The sequence below is a fragment of the Melospiza georgiana genome, chromosome 1 (genome assembly GCF_028018845.1).
Source record: "Melospiza georgiana isolate bMelGeo1 chromosome 1, bMelGeo1.pri, whole genome shotgun sequence".
In the NCBI taxonomy this organism is placed as follows: Eukaryota; Metazoa; Chordata; class Aves; order Passeriformes; family Passerellidae; genus Melospiza; species Melospiza georgiana.
Window position 1 is genome coordinate 87248391 of NC_080430.1, and position 20152 is coordinate 87268542.

The following is a 20152-nucleotide window of genomic DNA, read 5'->3' on the forward strand; positions in this document are numbered from 1 at the left end:
TCAAGAAAGATGTTTTCTCTCTTGTTGATGAAGTCAAGGTAGTCTGGTTTGAAAGAATAAAAACAATACCAGAGTAAGTATCAGTCCAAAAAAGAAAGTAAATTTGTCTACAATAAACTCACACATAACAGAACTGCATTTACCCCAACTCCCACAATACTCTTACCAGTCAGGACACAGATCTCAACTCCAAAAAATACAGATTCAAGAAGAACTTGAGAACACTCCCTAAACTGACGCTGACTGCTGCAAGATGTACTGCAATCAATGCTCACATCTATGACCCAGATGTGCTAGTTTTGACTGGGTTACAGCTATTTTTCTTTACAGTGCCTAGCATGGAGCTGCATTTTGGATTTGTGCTGAACAAAATGATGATGACATAGAGATGTTTTCCCCTTCACTGAGCAGGACTTACACAGAGCCAAGGTATTTTCCACTTTTTGTACTGCCACGCTACTGAGGAAACTGGGGGTGCAAGGAAAATTGAGAGGAGACACAGCTGGGACAGGTGACCCCAGCTGAGCAAAGGGATATTCCAGAACATATGACATTATGCTCATGCATAAAGTGGAGAGAAAGAGAGAGGGTGTTTTTTGGAGTGATGGAATTTGTCTCCTCAAGTCACTGCTATGTGTGATGGGGCCCTGCTTTCCTGGGGTTGGCTGAAGCCCTGCCTTCCCAAGGGAAGAGGTGAATGAATTGCTTGCTTTTCTCTGCTTGTGTGCACAGCTTGTGCTTTCTCTATTTGGCTGTCTTTATCCCAGGCTGTGGGTTTTCTAGCTCTTACCCTTCTGATTCTCTCCCTGACCTCACTGGTGGGGGAGTGAGAGAGCAGCTCTGCAGGGCTTGGTTCCTTGCTGGGGTTAGACCATGACAGTCCTTTCTGGAATACAGTGCAGGGGCACAAAGTGTTGAAGGTAATGCCAGATTCGTATCCTAACTTTATCCCCAATACTTAATTAGGGTATCTTTGTTTCTCTGTACTTAAATTTTCTTTTTCTGCTGCTCATGAACGACTGACATACATGATTCAGAGTCTCATCTCAGAAGCAGATTTTGTAAGCTGATAACCTGAAGTTCCTACTTCAGTTCTATACTGTGAAGATTAAACCATTAGGACATTCATCATGGATCTGCATTTGTGAATATGCAGACATTGGCTAATATGTAAAAGTGGCATGCTCAAGTTTGAATTAATGATCTTGCACTAGCTTTTACAATCTTTAAGGAATGATCATGTAATATAATTTCCTACCTATGGTACAGTTAGATCAGCAATTTAGCCTCACTTTATTGAAAAGAGAACAACATCTAGGTAATGCCATTTTCCTTCTTTTCTGAGTGTGAGAAAAGTATGAAGAAAATGAAACAATTTGAAAAAACTTTACAAAATAGTATGTGGAAGAGCATTTTTCTATTTTCTCCTTTTTATTCATTACCTCGCCTACATAATTCATAATTTTTTTAATGATAAATGGAATTAACAGTGAATTCAGATATGTGTAAATTAGTCTGAGAATCTTTCTTCTTCCACTCTTTTAGTTTGTCTCATATGTAGTAACCTCTGTAAAGATGAGCAAATACTAGCATCTTGCTTTCCTAATGGGTAACAGAGATAGATAAAACTCAGAAATTTAATTTTGGAGTTTAATGTTGTATTCCATATGCAAACCCTTCTCAATGAAGCTGCAGATGAAATTGTCATAGGAAACTAAATCTACCCAAGAGCAGGTGGAATACTATTGAAGCATATCTCTTATGCAGGATGTGGAAAATATGCAATTATGTTACAATCTCTCCTCACTTAAGCATGTTTCATCAATAAACTTACACATCTTGGTATCTATCCAGAAAGAACCCCAAACAAGCCTTCTGTAAGTAGACACTCTTGTATACTGCCACAGATGGGAGAGCATGTTCTCCACAGTCAAAACACCTCCCACAATCATCTTTTAGCTTGTGAATATAAAAAATGGTGGAAGATGAATGTAGCCTCTAAGGAAGCTAGCAGAAGGAAGAAAATTATCAAATCAGATGGGTTTTTTGTCATGTTTATGAAAAGGAGAAGTGTGAAGGAAGCAGCTGTAAGTAAGGAGTAAAAATAAAAAGATGGGGAAAATATTTAAAACATTTTTGTTCACATTTATTGAAAAAAAATCTAGTAAAACCTACAGAAAGCTGAAGGTCTATTTTGAACCAGTTCTGGATAAATATTCTGATAGCAGTGTCTTGGGTTTTTTTAATCCATCCTATAAACACTGTCATGTTTGCTATTTGTGTCTTGGCTTTCCAGGTTGGAAACTCACACTTACAAATTTCTGGTTGAGCATTTACATCTTGAGAAAGATGAAGTTAAATTCAGTGGGAACCCTTCAGTGAGTGATATTTCAAGGATTTCAAGGTGTGCTGTCCACATTTTGTGTCCAGGTCAGTGTCTAGCCTGAAGACATTTGAATATTAACTGAAAAATGACTTTTTGATAACTGAAACACAGAAGTATGTATTTAAAGGGGGTAAAAAAATAAACAAACCCAAAAGGATCTCTTTTGGAAAGGGGGGAGAATGATGTCAGATGAAATTAAAAATCCACTAAAAAGTTCAGAGCAGCTATTGCTTGGTCTTGTAACGATGACAAAAGGATGTAAAGGAGGAGTGACGAGTTCCCAGGAACAGAATGCTAGAAATAGTTATTTGTTTGAGAACTAATTGTTCAAAGAGATTCAAACAGAAACTGTAATAGAGTATAAGTTTAAACAATAAGTTGGTGATGGTAGGTAGTATGAAAATATAACCTAGATTTACCAGAGTTGATTTTAATGCTAAAAAGCTCAGCCACAGGGAAATTTGTATATGTAAATGATAATATAATGAACTATCAAGAGTAAGATCAGCATTAGGAATTTTGTCATAGGCATGAGTGATCAAGCATGGGTGTCCAATCACTTTTGTTTGTGAAAGAAGCCTGCTTTAGGGACAACTGGAATTTAATGTTGAGGGCTAGACAGAACCACAGCAGTGGATGTGGAGGTAACTACTGCCTCAGGAAAACAATTGTGTTTTTGAAGGCACTTTCTTTCTTCACTTACCATTTTCATATTTCTTTCAAGGGAATAGGCAAAGTGAAAAAGATACTAGCCCCTGAATAATATTCCTGCAGAAGCAATCAGGTGGTATCCCATGCCTCTTCTACCTGAATGTTCAAATAACCTGCTTCTTTTGTCTTTAGATGGCCTAGGGAGCCATTCCCTACATCTCCCATCCACTGCAGAAAATCTTTGTTTCTCACAAAACTTTCCAAGTTTACCACATATCTCTGAGTTTCAGTTTTTCTTCTGCTTTGACTCTCCTAACCATAGCAAAGTTACCATTTCTTTCCCCTTCAATTCTTCCACCTACTCCTTTTTCCCCATTTCCACGTTCCACAGAACACACCCTCTGTAACAGCCAAAGCTGCTGAGCTGTCCTTGCTTGTTCTGCCTCCACCACCTCAATTTCTGGCACAGCCCATGCCACCACACCTCCAGCAGGTACCTATTTTTTCCTGGGCACCTCAGCTGTTGCACCCCAATCTTCTTCCAAACATGAGCCATGGACCCATACTCTGAAAGGCATGGCAGATGTTTCAGACAGTGGAAACAACCTCCTCAGGTGACATTCTGAGGGCAGAAAGAATGACACACAAATTAAAAAATGGGTGATTTCTGATCTCCTTCCTATTTTATCAATTAATTGAAGTGCTTTGTATACCACTTTGCAGCAGTTTCAGGTCGCTCTTGAGTCAATCTAGACATATTGGCTATCAGTCTTTGCTCCTTACTCTTTCCTGCCACTGTTTGGCCACTGCTAAGAAAATAAAAAATAGCAGCTAGACATTTAATGCTTCTATCCCATTTTCTCCTTCTGGTAGAAAGCCATGCAAGGAGACAACTGACAATTTACTCTCTTCTAGGATACAGATGCTGAACCACAGTCTGGCCTGGTACACTTGGTATCACAGCACATCACAAAGGATTTACAACAATACATTTTGATTAATCAGTCTCCAGAGCTTCATCTGGAATTAATACTACACACAGCTACATTTAGAATTATTTTTAAATCAAGTGTGCCAGTGTAGCATTTTCCCCTCACTCAGTCTTTGAATTTGGCAATAAAACTGGAAGAATTTTTGCCAAGGTGATTAATTTCATCCAGACCTCTAATTATATTTGGGCAATTAAGGCAAGAGATGGGGGCAGTTCAACAAGTCAAGAGGATTTTATAAATAAAAATTTTTCGAGTATAATGGAAAGCAGTAGCTACCAAGTAAAATTACATAAATAGAGAGCTAATGTTTGCTGAAGAAAAATAAAAACAAAAACTGACCTTTCTGCAATTATGCAGGTTGATTTGCTGGATGAGAAAAATGCAGAATCTGGAATGAAACAGAAAAGGGATTTCAGAGTCATAAAATCCAAGCATACAGAACAAGTAAATTCTGCTACTCTAAAACAAAAACTGTACCTTGAGTTCAATATGTGCTGAAAGACCACATTTGTCTTTAACTTTAGATGTTTCCCATTGTTCTGCTTCACCTGGGTTCCAGTGACATAGTGCACTAAGCTACATTTGGCAAGGGTGATCAAGGACCTTTGAAAACCATCATTAGCTGGTTTAAGTCATCATAACAGTGAACTCTAATTTAAAATTTATTTATCTTTATTTACTCTTCTATTTCTTCTACTTACAAAATATCTCTGTTGTGAAAACTTCATGAGTTTCTTAATATATCAAATTTTATCTCTGTTAAGAACTATTGCACAGTAACCATTTCAAGAAAACAGAGGAGAGCTCTGTACAGACTGAGCCCTATATTCTTTAGGAAAGAAAAAAAACCTTAAAATCAGCAGGTGTTTGGATTTACAGAGGGTGCAAATTTTACATTTGTGGTTTAAAAAATGAAACATGATAATCATCCCTTAGTTGTCTTTCAAGCACTTACTTCAAATAAATAATGTTAGAATAACAATTCACTTCCTTAACTTTATTGATACAGCACCACAAATCAGGTGTAACATTCTCAAAATGACCTGAGAAAACATTTTTATATCTGTTTTTCTGATGTTGTGAGTGATGTTTCTCCATATTTCGCTTCAACTAATTCATTTCCACCAGAAGACATTTGAAGACAAATTGAATCATTTTCTGAGTCATGTTTAAAATAACTGTGTGAGACTGATTTTCCATTCTTCTGAAGTGTGTATAGTCATTTCAATGGTGCAGAATGGTCCCATTTAAGCAATCTACTTAAAGTACATGCTTGACTAAGTGTGTGAATCGTCCCATTGATTCCAAAGGAAGTATTTATATCTTTAATGAGAGGCACACTTGGGAAAGTCAGGCTGAATCAGAGCTGTAGCAGGACTCACTCTCTCTCCAGCTTGTATACTGGCACTTCATGCCACGCATCCACCTATTTGTAACACCTGCCTAGGCTGAGTGAAAGGGTGACCAGGCTGCTGCTTCCAGGCCCCAAACACAACAATCCAATCTACAATAGGCTGTCAGAGAGATGCAGCACTCTTTTGGACAGATAAACACCATTATTCTAGCTGGTGGTACGTCTATGCTCACCCCTATACAACATCATCGTATAAAATCTCTAAATGCACAACATTGTGCAAAACCATTCAGCTAAAGAAATACCAAAATGAAAGAAGAAGTGCAATATTTTGCATGCAATTAATAATGTGACACAAAATTTATTAGTAAGGTATAGAAACGGCTGAAGCATGACCAATCTTAGATTATATCTTTGGAACACCATTTCCATGTTCAGAGCAGGATTATCCTGTTTCTACAACCAACGTTCCTGGAGAGGCTAAAGCTAAACAGCATTAAATACCTTAAACAGAATGAATTGTATATCAGATCATTTTGCATTTCAAATTTGTGTGTAATCAGCTGTGTTCACTAAATTTAGGTGCTAGTGATTCTTACAAGATATACACAAAGAGCAAAGACAAATGAAGGGCTGGTAGATAAAGTAGGTTTAAATGTATTCTAACTGAATCTCTAATAAGCAATAGTAATAGCATTTGAAAGATTTATTTGCTCTATAGTTTAGTTACGTTTCTTTTAGTATCTTCTTACAGGTGTTTTAATTTCATATAAAGCAGAACATAGATGGAAAAATACATTACAACTGTATTAAATCTATGAGTTTTGAATATTTTTTAACTAACTTTTAAGTAAACTTCTTTTAAACCTTTTAGAATTCTAGGTGCACAAATGATGTCTTAAATAGAAGCCCTGTTTACCTCTCCACACCATTAAGTTGCACTGGTCTACACAGATCTAACAAATAGCTTTGACATTCTCTGCTCTTTTAATATTACTCTCTGCAGTCCCATCTCTCTTTCATCACTTGTTCCACTGTGCAAAGACATTTTGCTGCTTTTATGTCATGACCTCAGCCCCACAGAAATGAAAACAGGGAACCACAGGTTGGCTGAGGATTGTCTGGGGAAGGATCTCTGCTTCGATCTATTGATTAACTGCTGGAAGAGAGGAAGAAGGCTTTACTCATTTCCCCGTTTTCTCTATTCTCAGTGGGAGTTTTCTGTACAATCGTCCTCTGGGCCCAGAGTTACCCTGCTGTCCTCACCTGTGCCACAGAAAAATGAAGTGAGACCTTCTGAATGAGCTAGTGGTGTTTTCCAGCTGCTATATCCTAGATCTATCAGCCTTATTGCCTGGCAGAAAATATCAACCAAAGAACATGTCCCATGGCACAGTCCAGTCACTGGTAAGGCTCAGGGACACCAGGCAGCTTCCCTACGACCAAAATCACAACTAAAGGCAGTATCACCACACAGAGAAAACAGTATCACTTGAAATATTGCTCTAAATGTAACAATCTACCAGGAGAAAGACAGATATCAACGCTCTACATAGACTTACGCCAAGCAAAATAACCAAAAAGATATTTATTATTCCCAAATGTTTAAGTGAGAGCAAAAGTCAGGACATTGAACTCAAGAACTGAAAGGCATTTAATCCTTGTTCTTCTTGTTCAAATCTTACACCAACATAGTATTGGCTAATATGAAATCAGTAGTTCAATAATATTTCTTTCCTAGTACTACACGTAACCACTACATGTTGCCTTTTCTCATGACTCTTTTTCCTTGTATGTATCATTGTCTCTTAATATTACCTCCTCAATATTTTTTCTAATAATCTTCTTAATTATCTTCTGCTTTTTATGCATTTTATCTGTATTCAGCTTTATTTATTCCACTTCAATTGCTATTATCCCATCTTCATCAATATTTCCTTAAATATTGTAACCACTTGTCTATCACTTTATTTTTTCTCCTCAACCCACTGCTCTTATCTTTTGATTTTTTCTTCTTGGCATTAGTTATTTGCTGTTTCAAGAGAGTCCCTTCACACCCTTGCTCCTTGGAATCCCTCCCAATTTATCTTCACTTGTTGGGCCAGCATGTTTACTTCAAGCAGTCACCCGCAAGGGCAGCAGAAATCTTTCTACTGCCAGCAAAAGGAGTCTCTCAGTCTTCATGTGGTATATGGATCTGTATTCAAGCTGGTACTACACACTAAATTAGACAGAAGATTCCTACCATCTGTTCAGAGTAGCTGTAAAGAGTGCACAGACACTGGTTTGACTGCACAGCGACAAATTGTACTGGTCTTGGTAACCCCAGAGATAATGCTACACAGTGAGCACCATCTACTGGCTTCCAATTATTTATACATGTATGTAGATATAAAGCATCTCTCTATTCTTGAACTGAAAAATATTTCTTTTTTAAAGAATCATAATTTGTTTTGTAGATCTGCAATTAGATTTTTGTTCAGATCACTACATGATAATAGCTCCAGTTCTGGCTGGAAGGGAAAAAAATCCATTATATTTAAAATACATTATTTTAAATTAATGTAAACATACATGTAGTTTAACACACAAAATTTATGGATAAATATACAAACAAACAAACACATAGTAATGGTAATCCTGGCTTTAAATCACTTCCTCTCCACTTTTATCTTAGGAAGCCCACCTAAAGAAAAAAAAGGTGCTTAATCTCACAGTAATAACTGCAGATATTGCAGCATGAATATAAGTATTAATATTCTGAAAATCTCTTAACTACAGAAAGACTCTGAAGAGGGAGAGATTTTGAAATACAAATTTAATTTGGACAAGTATTTGGTACATATACATCAAAGGAAGAGCTGGACAGTTTTCTAATCAGAATGATTTTGTAAGAAAAGCAGTTTTCACAAGCTCAGAATGTTCTGAAGGAAGCTTTGATTTTCTTCTAAGCCTTATACTTTCTGTGAGTAAAAACCAAAATATCTGTTGTAGAAAAAGGAATCTATTGTATTTAGTTTTCTTCTTATTCAAATAACATTATTTCATGCCATTCAATTAGCATGGTTTAACATCAAACTGGCTTTACCAATTATACTTTTTTTTACATAATAGAAGTGATAAAATTTGAATTTGATGATGTTTGGGGTCTGTTTAATCTCAGTTGCTATTGTTTCACTCTACAGACAAAGTGTTTAGTTTTTATTTTAGCAGTAAGCATGCAAGAGTTTTAGTCCGATTTTACTAATGGAAAAGTTAGAAAACACTCTTATTTGGATCTTATGCTTTCCAGAAAAAAAGAGGTTGCAGAGATAAGACTTCCCTTTCAGTTTCTTGCATAAGGAAGGCTGTCAGGACACTGTCCATACTACAATACTTGACTGAGTGTGCCCAGGAACTTCCCCCAAATATGAGTAGCATGGAGTAGCTTGTCGGATTTTGGTATTCAAAAATTATGATCATATTCTCTTATTCTCCACCACAGGACATGCTGCAGTGAGCTTAACATTGGGAACAACCCTTGGAGTTATATCAACCTCAAGCTGTTCCAATAAACTGTTTAGGATTCACTAATTTGTATTTAGGGAACATAGGGAACATAGTTTTATAGACTAGGCAGTCATATTTCAGTGTGTGGAAATGCTTGTTGATTAATCTGCTAGCATAGACACAGCTGTAGAGGTTTAAAAAATGAAACTAATCCTAGTGACAGGCTGATTGAGATGTACTTCCCAAAGCTGCATATTATGTCACAGGAAACCTGGAACAGGTTTAAGGTGCACTAATTGCCTCATTTAAGGCACACAGGGGAGATCTATAGGGGTTTTATTCAGTGTTAAGGAAAAATTACATCATTGTGCTTGACATCATTGACATGTATATGCCAATCATCAAATTAATTCAGAGCAGTGACTCTGGACTTTATAAATATGAATCACAAAAGAAATACATTCAAGGATACTCTCCTGATATTCATCACCAGTTAAACTGTGAGTTTCAATGTATTTTGTCATATCATCTTATTTCAAGAGATAATGATACATATCAAACCAGTTCTGTTAAAATTCTTGTGAAAACACACTGGTTTAACTAAAAACTTTCACATACTTTTAAATGGATGATAACACTGAAAACCACCTAACCTTAAGTTGGACAAAAGAAGTCTATGTATTTTAGCATAACATCTGATCCAGAACAGTAAAGGCCACAGTTTGGAAATAAAAACAGTATAATGCATAAATACAACTACTGCCAGGCTTTCTCAACATTTGTTTCTGGATGAAGACATTATTTCCAGAGCAAAGATTAGTTTTCCTCCCTAAATGCCAGTTATCTTCTGAACCCTGGAAGACTTCTGTGGGACAATATACACAAGGACATTTGGGCTAACCCTGTGTCACCCCTACAGCTGCAGTCTTACAGCTATTCTTCCCCCCTGAATTGAGATAATGAGTTAATCTTGCATCCTCTCCTGGCACTCTATCCTTACTAAATTTTCCTCAGCATAAAATATTATTTTAAGTAAAATATTTTGTTGGTCTAATAAGCTATTTAATTATACTGCATTATACTAGATGAATGCAAATGAATTATCAAAAATGCTACTGAGATTTAGCAGTGAATTTCTATACAGCTCTATTACTTGTGCCAAAAGTAATGAAGACCTTCCCTTTTCAATTTTAAATTTATAAAGAGAAAACACAAATGAGCATATATATTTTATACCATACCATACCCTTCTCAATTAGCTAGTGAGAATAAGCCTTCCTCTGACTGATAATTCTTCTGAAGACTCTCTTTCCATGCTTCCACATAAGATTGTGTGTTTTTAAATTGATTTGTGCATGCATCCCAAAGCTCTGGCAAGGCACATTAAAAAAATTGCAATAGAATATACATCAATATTTAAACACATTAGATACTCTTGAACTTTTACCTTGAGCAGTTTCTTTGATTTGCATAAAAATGTATTTCTTTAAAGGCTGAGAAGAGACTGGAACATACACACTCTAGATACAGGCATGCTTAATTCTTACTTTAAGGAACATTTTAGCTAGATAAAAAGTTTCAGGTTCAAGACTTGAACTAAATGGAATATTAGGGGCTAGTGCCTCAGTAAGTGTAATACATACAAGAAGCAGAAAGCAAGGAGAATTATTTTATGAAAGTTTAACCTTTTAAATTTCCTCAAAGTGTTTTGCAGCAGTGCAATTTTTTTTAATTTGAAAACTGCATTTTTCAGTTTTCTTTCAAAGTTTCTGAATGAAGAACAAGAGTTTCTGTGAATATGAAAAATTAAAAGTAGCTGAGAAGCCCTGCACCTTCACCCCAGGGGCACCATTACCTTAGCTAATCAATTCTATTAATGCTCAGGTAGCATGACAAACTGCCTGAGCATCACGAGACTAAATTCTGCTTGTAACTCTATTGCTTGCCAAAATTATGCAGGCTACTCCTGGCACGTCCTTGCCATTACTTAAACTACACCTTCTCATCTCCACTGGGACTGAAAAGGCTCAGGAAATGCTGGATTTCTGTGGAATGACAGTGTATAAATAATTTCTTAGACATAAAAAAAGCCCCTCGGTATTACCCATAAGCAATGACTGCAAACTTCAATATTACTTGATATAAAATTCTCATGTAGCTTCAGAAAACAAATAGATCAGGGATATATTGTTAAAAGACAGATTTTGACTGGTTTTGTAAAACTGTTTTTTTACAGCTATCATAATTCCAAATTTCCCCCAATTTTTATTGCCAGCACACTCAGCAGCAGAGTTATGTTTCCTGTGGAAAGTTATGAGATAGCACCACTACAGGTACTTTTCATACCTCAAGACTGATCGTACAGACTCTAAGTTTTATTTTCAATAAACTAAAGTGGCTGCAGAATTAACATGTACAATTCAGACACCCAGAAGACTGTAACTTGTGAGAAGAATTAATTTCTCTACTGGTGCATGCACACTTCAGATGTAGCTGGGAAAGAATCAATACAAGATCCACAATTAAAATCCCCGGCTATATTACACGAAGTTGGACCTTATCTCACACTATCTGGGGTTTCTACAAGCTGACAAAAACTGGCATTGTTTAGAATAAAGAACTCAAACAATACATGCCAGATGCACCTAAACTGCAGGTCAAGATGTAGTAACACGATGTACCACACCTGACTGTCCCTCAACCTCTCAGGGTAGTGACATTAGAAATTAACCTCTCACCAGCAATTGTCTCAAGGCTGTAGACTGGCAGTAGCACTGCATCTTGATATTGTGCTGTTGGGAGGGCAGTATGATCAAGTAAAAAAATAAAAATTATCTTCTAAATTGCAAAAATGGAAAGCTACCAGAAAAGACAGACCTCTCTTTCCATTCTAATGTATTGCTTAAAATGCAATTATTCTCAAGCTTGTAAATCAGCTTGAGGACCCCCCAGATTATTTAATGGGCAATCCAGATCTGTGCTCCACAACAAAAATAAATACGTGAGACTAATGAACTCCATAAAAGCAGACTAAAAAAAATATATATATTATTATTATTATTATTAACATTAGGTTTAGTGACTATTCTGATTCTGAATAACATGAAATTCAAATTTACTTATTTGATCTATAGGTCTGGTATCTCACCGTGGAAGCTGGATGCAGAACAAGTTATTAGCTAGTCGGGTCAGTTTGTTTGCAGGCACAGGACAGTTCCCCACAGCTTTTCTATTATGCAGCACTTAGAATCCAAATCAAAGGGCTTTCATTATATCCACAACACATATTATTTCAGCATTACAAATTTTTCCTGATACTCATTGTCTCCTTATTTTCATTTCTCTCTGTCTTGTTACAAACTCTGTACCTGACTTAATTTTCTTTGCTCCAGGGTTTGAAAGCCACTTGGTATAACGTGGCTGTTCTCAGTCAAATGCTGCGAATATTCACTGTAACCAAATTTCTCTGCTAAAGTGAGCTTTACACATTTTGGATTGAAATTTGTCATTATTAGGAGTGAATGTTAAAGTAATCTGACCCTGTAATGCTATTAGAAAACCAGGGCAATTAGAGGCCTAATTAACTTCAATAATTTGTGATTAAAATCTTAGGAATGCAATTTTTTCTAAATGGCAAGGATAGGATTTCAAAAGGTTTTTTTTTTACTAAAACCTGTCACAGATAAGGTGGACAGGTTGAACTTTTTTAAGCAACCGCAAGTATCCAGCTGTCAGGTAATATTTTCTTAATGAAAAGATTTTTCATAAAAAGAAGTAGGAAAATCACTGTTATATGTCCAGTTAGAGTGGCAAAACCCCACAGTACACATTTATAGTATGTGCATTTACTTGAGTGTGAAAAGAGAAACCTGAATTCACACTCTGGATGTGTTTGATGAACATCTACCTAACATAAGTGCAGCTACTGTTTAACCATTCTAAATTTAAAAAAAAAAGGTAAAAATTGAACTGTATTTGTTAGCACATTAATGAACAAATTTTAAGAGAATACAGGACTTTTGACAGCACTTTAAAAGAAATTAGAAAATAAGGCTCACTTAAAAGTTACATGGAGGTGTAGGTGAGTTTCCCATTGATGATGCCAACCAGAATCTAAGATACCTGAAAAATATGCAGGAAGGTCATAAGCAAATGGATAAATCCAGAATAAATTAAAGCAGGTGCAATCCCACTATGTACTAAGCAAAACAGAAGAGATGGAACTAATATTTATATTACTTATCTATCTTTATGATTAAACTAATTTGCTTACTGTTAATTAGATTGGATATGAGAACCTAGGGAAATTTGCTTGAGGAACATCACATGTAAAGTACATAGCACTAACCAAAATGTAATTAATTCTATAACACAAATCCTAAGAAATTATAACTGCACTACAAAGCACATTTGGAAGTGATAGCACATCTTTCAAAGAGTGCAAGAGCAACATCAATATAAGAAAAGAAATCAAAGCTCAAAGTGAAAATTTTCAGGTCAAAAACCTCTCCTGCTATGTCCTCTTCCCATCACTGGTGGGGAAGATCAGAGCCTGACCCAGGTGCAGGACCTTGCAGTTGACCTTGTTGAACTTCACGAGGTGTGCATAGGACTTTGTCTGAAGCCTGTGTAGGTCCCTCTGGTTGGCATTCCTCCCCACCAATGTGGCAACCGCACCACACAGCTTGGAGCAATGGTGAAACTTGCTGAGGATGCACTCAATCCCACTGTCCATGAGACTGACAATAATGTTTAACAGCACCAGTCCTGTTACCAACCCCTGAGGAACCTCAGTCAACACAGAGCCTCTCTATGTGTCTGTTTAAGATGACAGTTTATTGAGGGATGTAAAAGTGTTTTAACCCTTAATATTCATCAGCTCAGTGGGTTTCATATTTTTGGTACCACTGGGATCACTCACGACAGCAGAGCTATAACAGAGGAGCATGCAGTGTGTATGAATAAAGCAGATAAAACCTCTTTCCCTGTTTGCAGCTCTCTGATCTCATCGCATCCTTCAGCTGAACTCTGGTTCCAGGCATCACACATTTCTCTATGAGGCAAAGAGCCTGAGCTCCATCTCTGCTGCTTCCAACAAATTTGTGTTTCATGACAAAAGTAAGCTTACCCAAATTTCGAGCATAGCGAGCACTGGGAATTTTACTGACAAGTGGTTCTTGTGCTGTTTGCAGGTTTACTGATAACTTTGGCTAGACTTTCTGCAAAAGACTGAAAGGTTTCTAAAGCAGCAAAGCCCCACAGATTATTTGAATTAAAAATTCTAAACTTTTAAATAGACAAAACACCAGCCAATGCAGGGAAACAAGAGGGTTGACAAGTACTGCACACTGCAGCCTTGGAGGGAAGGTCTTTATCACAGCCAGTTCAGGGAAATGTTTTCAGAGTTGCAGATACTTGCATAGCTCATGTCATCCCTAGTCTGGTTCTCAGTTCCCAGTCTTGAAAAGTTTCTTGATATCCTTGAGCTTCAGGCTTCAAACTGCAAATAGAAATTCTTCTCTAGCCTTACGCTTTAAATTCTTAAGTACTTTGCATATTGAGACACCTCAATAGCCTCTAAAAGAAGAGCATTTTCCCATCTCCTTCCAGATGATTTTATTGGAATCTCTAAAATAAACAGGAGCAAACAAAAACAGAGGGATAATAGGACCATAATCCACATTTGACTTGAGTCCTGGCCCTCTATGCCCCTGCATTGTCACAGACACATTTTATGAAAAATCGTTTTGCTAGGATTTTTTCTCCTGAGAAGCTGAGAGGCCTCAGAAACAAATGCAAACAATAATTATCTACTGCTGTGGAATGCAACAGGTGGATCTTTGATAGGTCCATGTTGGTTGTTTCTAATTAATGGCCAATCACCGTCCAGCTTTCGTGGATGGGCTGGTCAGTCACAAGATTTTATTATCATTCCATTCTTCTCTTTCTTTTCAAGCCTTCTGATGAAATCCTTTCTTCTATTCTTTTACTATAGTTTTAATATAATATATATCATAAAATAATAAATCAGCCTTCTGAAACATGGAGTCAGAGCCTCGTCTCTTCCCTCTTCCTGGGATCCCTGTGAACACCACCACACTGCATAGCATCAATTCGTAATTAAACTCCTGGGCTGGAGCAGTAGCTATTAATGGTAGATCTGAATAACTCTTTAGTATTGTATTTTCTTCTTAACATGTGCCAAAATAGGATAGACTATGCCATGTAAATTCTGATTTTTTGCCTATTACTCCTTCTATTTCAAGTGTGGAATGCATCACATTCTTTTCCTGAACAACACTGTCTAACCTTCTAGCGTCTACAATTACTGCAAAGACATTTTATAAACTGAAAGCTTGTTCTGAGATGCTGGAACACCTTTCCATCCCTCAGGAAAAATTCTGCAGTCTTTTACCCCAAACAAGATACCTTTTTGTCCATGAGTTCCCAAGTAGCTGGCAAGGGATACCTTCACAGGTATCTTGACCAGACAACAGAGTAAGTCTTCATGTCAGAGCCTGCTTAAACGGCCCCATCTTGCTCAGACCATGTGCAGAAGTACCAGGTAGACAATGCTGACTTGAAAACAGCCTACCTAAAGGTCAAAGACAGAGCTCTTGCTTAAGTTCAAGCCTGAAGGCAAAGGGGGTGGTTACTGGTGGTGTGTGCCAGGCAGGAGGAGGAGCACGCCTCGCAGAACAGCTCAGCTGCTCAGCACTGGGCATGGCTGGGATGCACCAGCATTACACTGACACTGCTCCCAAATGAGAGGACTGTCTCTCAGCATAAGATTCCTCCTTTTCTTGGTTCTAACAGGGAAACTGTCTTAGAGGTGAGGAGCACAGCTGGTGCTCCGAGCAAAAGAGGAACATTGCCAGTCAGACAATGGCCTCATCTGGCAGCGCTGGTTTGTCCCTGGGATGAACTGCAATTGCTGCACTACTCTCTGTAGCTGAGAAGGTCACACAAGGAGCTGTAGTTTCAACTAGAGTCCTGCCAGAGCAATCTGTTCTCAGGCCTGGAACAACAATGCGGCCCTGATACACCTCAACTACTGCTTGATTCCCATCTGAGCATGCTGGAAATACTTTCTGCTCTGTCTCCAACACCTCTTTGTCCACTCTGTAAATCAGAACACAGAAGAAGGCACACTTCTGACCCTTTCCTTCTCGGGGCAGGTCAGCAGCTGCACAAAGCCTGAATGCCCCCTGACTTCAGAGAGGTCTGCCCCTGTGCTCTTGGATAAAGTAATGAATAAGTCAGTCACCAGAAACTGTAGCAGATCTGACCAGGTCATATCCTGTTTCTGCTCTTCACCCTGAATCTCTGGCCTCTGTGTCACTGTATAGTCAGACAGTACACATATTTCCAGGGATGATTAAACCTTTTTCATAAGGCACCAGCATGACTCACAGTTATAAATCCTATTATAAGGATTCAATAAGAGATAGAAATCTGTGCACCCACAGACTCTCTTAAAAATATGCAGCTCTACACTTTTCAAAATGTAACCCACAATACAAGTCTAAATCACTGCAATTCATTTGAAAGTACTGGGTTTGAGTGATGACTAATTTACCCACCTGAAGGACTGGCCAAAAAAAATTAAACTTATTTATTTTACAAATGACTTTGTGACAAAAACCTTATACACTGTATAAACATGTAATTCAATAACCAAATTGGTAGAAAGATTTTTTAATTAATCTGTAAAATTCTCCTCCATGGGTAAAAGGAGGAGGTTAAATTGCATGACACAATACTGCCTATGAACTCTGAGACATGAATAGTGTCTAAGTTTACATCATTGTCCAGAATCAGTGCAATACTACAAAAGATTTGGGAATACCTTACTCCTCTTTCTCTCCAACACTATTTTTTTCAATTTAACCACAAAATCTTTAAAAAGTCGTTTCCAGCAAGTTCAACTAAGAAATAAGAATTGGATGTACATATCATAATATACCTATTATGTGTTATATATATGATATTTATCTATCTATAAAATTCATAGATTGTATGAAAATTTATTAGAATTTTCTGTTTCTCCATTGTAAGGATAAAGTGAAATATGCCATACATGTGTTTAATTTATATGGTATGGCTGTATTATGAAAGAGTGATGTTACAGACATTTAAGAAAGTTATATTTAAACAATAATGCACATAAATAATAACATAATGAAGCACTAGTAACATAAGGAAACACTTAAAGAAATTCCAAATTGGTAGCAGATTATTTCATATCTTTTCCTCTGGCTTTCTCTTATAATTTTAAGAGTTCTCTCATTCTCCCAGATTATCTCATAAGCTTTGTTTAATTAATTTTGGAGGCTGATATTACAGAATTGTTATGGGGAAATTCCTTCTAGAAGAGGTGTACATAACCAGAAAAAGTAACTTTGCTGTTTTGATTGAAATAGTGCACATCTATGGCCTCTGGCTAGCAAGCAGCACAAGCAAAGAAATATTTACATGTCGCCAAAACATGACCCAGGATTTTTCTAAGTATGACAACATTTGAAAGTCATGATCCAAAGAATTTCAATATAACTTTCCTATTAACTTCAACTGAATAGGAAACTAATTTTTTATTAGCAAAATAATATTCATGTCTAATACTTGAGCTAAACATGTATTTCCTTCAGCTAAGGTAGTTCCCAGCACAATTCTCATTAATTTTGTAATTATTCCTCTTGAAATCCTTATTTTATTATTATTCCTTTTGAATTTTATAAGTGGAGAAACCAAGTACATTTGTGTTTTAAACTTGAAACTTACATAATATTAAAAAATCCTTTCCGTAAATATAATAAGTTTTAAGTCATCTATGCAAAATATTCAGTTTTCAGACACTTGTTCCTTTTATTACTGCATTAATTGTCAGAACAATAGCAGACATTATAGAATTTAAGGGAAGTAACTGGAAGTATCATCTAGGAGTTTTGTGAGTCAAGTGTACCCAACAAAATTTTCATTATGAATTTCATGGCAACATTTCATGACAAATCATGCTGAGAAGTAATTGTGACAAAACCGAGTATTGAAAGATACTCTTCCATCCTGGCAAGCCAATGAAAGGATAGAGAGAGTGAATCAACATTTTACGTCCATGATGCCTAAGACTACAAACTAGGCTTAATAGATGTAACAGATACGGCTATATAATTTGTACAACGATAATCAAGAATAAAGTGCTAATGCAGTAGTAGGAATCTGATACAAAATCTTAGAGCCAGACCAAAATATGATCTGAGAGTGCTTATGTTATCAAAGAGACTAATACTGGAACTGCTTTGTCATGAGAAATTAAATTCGCAAAATGCTAATGGAATTTCCTCACCAGTTTATCACAGGGCCAAATTCCTAGAAGGATGCAGCAACTGATTGTTAATTGCCCTTGACAATATTTTTATAATGACTTTGACAGCTAAATAATACAAGCCAGAAGGACTGGTCAAGAGGATTGAATGTAGTTGCGACTTCATTCCATGAGAGAAACCATAATAAATGGAATTATCTCTGTAACCCAGGGCCTCAATCACATATTATAAGGTAAAAAAATAGGAAACTAAGTCAATTATGTGAGCTGGACAGAGAAAGAGAGGGACCTCAGGAATCAAGGAACTCAGACCTGAGAAGTGTTTTTCTCTTTTCTTAATTTTTGGTTAACAGATGGGAACAAACCTTCTGGGTTAGCGTAGCTGCTAATGGGAGAGATGCAAACAATATAAACTTCTAGAAACAAACATTTAAATTAAACTACTCCTAAGCAAAAGTGTCAATCTGAAACTCACACAGAAAAGATGAATTTATAAAATCTGCACTGGCAACTAGAGTCACTTGCCAGTACCACTGTCAGATAATAAAAAGCACATCATCACACCTGAACTTGGAGAAGCATAGGGGAAACTGTAATGTGAGGTTTTGGAGTCTTTTACCTAAAGAGTGTGTGCATTTGGCCCACATTGCCTAATGCCAATATATTTTGAGTCATTCCCTGTCTGTTGTCCCCACTGCCCAGTAGTGTCTGACTGGCATTTTCAGTGAGTCCTTGCTGAGTCTTTACACACCCAGCCATTCAGCTGGAACTACTCCTTAACTTCCCACAAGACATCAAACGCTACCCATATATTTTGGGAACAGAGGCTACAGTCTCTACTCCCGTTTCTGATTATGAAGTTGCAACTGTCCAGGGGTTCTGAAAGGCATAATTTGGTCCATTGCTTATTTTCAGCACACCTGGTTCATATATGCTTGAAATAATTTTACAACAAGATTCTGCAATGTCTAAGATGACTCTTTGATGTAGTATGCAATAATATTAAAGGGTTCTCCCCCTGCCTTCTTCCAGTATTTATAAATAGTCTATATATCTAGGCAAAATAGATGAAAATTTGATTGTGACTTCTATTTTTCCTTTCCCTCTCATTCTTCTGAGATTAAATTTTTTCTTATTACAAATTTCAGGAGTCTCAAACTCTGACAGTCGTCTTTGGCTGGTATTTAATTTTTGGAGCATTCGCAAGCTAATATTTTATTGCTTTGGTTTCATTTTAACTTGTTTCAAACTTGAGGAAGTATGGCATTTTATATTTACTTTGTCATCTTGTATCTTACAAAAAAAAAAAAATGATGGACTAAAAGATGCAATGACATTGCAGCTACACGTCCCCAGGTTTGGCCAATAGTGAGGATGACAGTAAATATATGTAAAATTGCACTTCAAGTACTACCCATATGTGGCTACACAGTTGGACATGTAGCAAATGTTACTTTAGCAGAACACACAGGAGAATAAAAGTAACATTCCCACAAATGTGAATGGCACAGATGGGCAAATCCTGTTCCTCCTGTCCATCTGTTCAGTACTGAGGTCAGCTACTGCACAAAAGTGAGCAGACAATATGGACCACTCCAGAGGCTGAGCAGCCTTAGGTGCTCAAGTCTATCCAATGGCCTTCCCCCAGACATCTTGAGTCTCCTTGGCTTCCTTCACCAGGACATGCAAGAATTTGAGATTTGCAGCCCCACTGCAGCTGATGGTATTTGGATTTCTTGTCATTACCAACATATACATAGACAGTGCATTTACACTTCCTTCTCTCAACAATTCTCTCCAATAAGTTGTCCAGACTGATGATCTTTGCTGATGTTGACCTTCAGGTCCCTTTGTCTTTCTGGGAGCTGTTTTGGATTTATGGTGCCTGCAGCAGCTAACTCTCACATCTGTCTCTTCATTATTTCACTAGTGCTGTGCAAACACAGAATATTCCACCC